The sequence below is a fragment of the Apteryx rowi genome, unplaced genomic scaffold, assembly GCF_003343035.1.
Source record: "Apteryx rowi isolate R43461 unplaced genomic scaffold, aptRow1 scaffold_13, whole genome shotgun sequence".
Classification (NCBI taxonomy): Eukaryota; Metazoa; Chordata; class Aves; order Apterygiformes; family Apterygidae; genus Apteryx; species Apteryx rowi.
This window is the reverse complement of record NW_020447530.1, coordinates 3,771,924-3,774,176: the sequence shown is the minus strand read 5'-3', so window position 1 is coordinate 3,774,176 and position 2,253 is coordinate 3,771,924.

The following is a 2,253-nucleotide window of genomic DNA, read 5'->3' as shown; positions in this document are numbered from 1 at the left end:
GTCTTGTAAGCACAGGCCCTGCGTGAACCTTCGTGTGGATTCTCTGATGGCTCGTAAGGGTTGAGTTCAACCTCCAGCTTGCACCCAGCTACTCCAGGCGAGGGGGCAGGAGCGAACGGGGTCTCCTCTTTCCTCTGCCGGGCGGCGTGTTTTTGCAGACCACGCTCAGAGGCGCTGCTGTCAGATCCAGCTGAAATTATCCAGCAGGTTCCAGTTATTAAAGAACTCCTCTCCCCTCCGACGTGGACAGATGCACGGGCTGCCGGGCTATCTCTTTCCCTTAGGAGAAGAGGCCAAAAACCGCGCGTACGCTGCTCCAGGGAGCACGGCTGTGCTTCTGAGTCATACCCAACCCCCTCCACCACGGAAAACTTCCCTACCCGGCCCAGGAGGCTGTTTAAGGCAGTAATTTGCTGCTCTTCCTGTCAAATAAATCTACCCCAAGCRGCTCTGGCTTCCTACAAGCAGGAGGATGAGCGCTTTCGGGGCCTTATTACGGTGACCTGCTCAGCCGGCTGGCACCGGGTGCCGGCAGGACGAGCCACCGGCATTCGGGCCGGCGTTCCTCCGCGACGAGAAGAGCCCAAACCCCTCAGACAAGGGCATGGAAACGATTAGAGGGCTCAGTCGTGGCGGCGGGGGCACCGCAGCCCATCCCAGGGCCCCCACAGGCCCCGGCTCGCCGGTTCCGACGCCGAGGAACCCGCATCCCGCTCTGCTCCCTCGGGAGAGCCCGGGGTGGTGGGATGTCCCTGGGGCGCGACTCCAGCTGTTCGACTGCTGCTTTTCCCTGCGGTCCGGAGGGGTGCCACGCGGGAAGCTCGGCGGAGCTGGTTTTGCTGGGAGAATGCTAAAAAGCAGGCGATAGCATCTTGGAGGCCATGGGAGAAAGCTGGCAATGGCCCCTTCCACCGGGGAGAGGGGCCCGTGGCGGGGCCCGTTTTGGGAGGGCGCGGGAGGGCGCGGGGTGAACCCGGCCCGGCAAAYGGCTCGTGAGTGGCACTTATGAGCGCTGGCTGCAAGCGATGACATTTTTCCTGCAAAAGGCTCATTGCTGGGGGGGAACGGAGACTCTCGGAAAAGTGGATCTGCTGGGGGAATGCGCCTTGGCGATGTCCCGCTTGCCGTTTTTCCCGAGTTTTCAAATGAAAGTTAGGCTGCTGCTATGCCCGCTGCTGCCGGCGGCCTTCGAAAGCAGCTCGCCTCCGGCATGCGGCTCTAAGCCCGGGTGGGAACCATCCTCCAGGACACATGGGCTACAGGGGGCTACGGCACTGCCGGCACGCCGGCAACAGCCCTGCAGGCTTCCCGGGACATGGCTGCCCGCCTGGGAGAGAACAGGGCATCGTGGCGACAGCCCTCCGGCATGGAGTGAGGGGCGCCCGGCTGCCCGGCCCAGCGTTTCCCGGCAAGGATTGCTGTCGGGAAATGCCACGAATGTGTCGCTGATTTATTCCTCCCGCCAGCCGCTGGGATTTGACACTATTCTCCTTGTTATCTGGCATTCCTCGGGCATGTATACGTTTTTGGACAGATGCAATAAGAAAACTGGCCTCAGGCCAAGAAAGCGGGACGCACTCCAGTAAGAGCAGAGCTTTTGGCTGCTCCCAGGCAGGATGCAAGCCCAGATTTCCAGGAGCCGTTAGTGCCTGGATTTGAAGAGCCCTGCTCCTCCACGCACACCCAGCTGCCACCCTCCGGATGCCCGTGCCCCCACGCGAACGCCCCAAATCAAAGCTCCTCACTGGGGACTGCCACCCCCCAGGGCATTTGCCCCTGCGGACCGCAGCCTCCCTGCTCGGAGGTGCCGGAAAAGAGGTCTGAGAAAGGATAAACAGTGGCAAGCCGGAGCTGCAGGCTCGGACCTCCGCGGGCCGGCGRCGCGGCTGTCCCCGCTCGCTGACGGCTTGCCAGCTGAACTGCACGACATTTTTTTTTCCGCACGCCGCGCTTCCAGATTTCCCCCTTCCCCCAGTCCCCCGCGGATAAGGAGTCAAGTTTCTGCCTGCTCGGCTCCGGAGAGAGAGCGGGATGGAGCGGGAGCGAGAGCGGTCAGGGCCTCTCGCCCACGCCTGCGTCCCCTGCTCCCGGGCGCCCCGGCCCTGCGCTGGCCACGCTCCCGGCTCCGGGGGCGGCGGGAGGAAGGCGCTGGGGGTGCGGGGGGCACAAAGGGGGACCCCCCCTTCCTCCCCCTCCTCCTCCTCCTCCTCCTCCTCCTCTTCTCTTCCGCGCGGGCAGGGCGAGGCCTGCCCC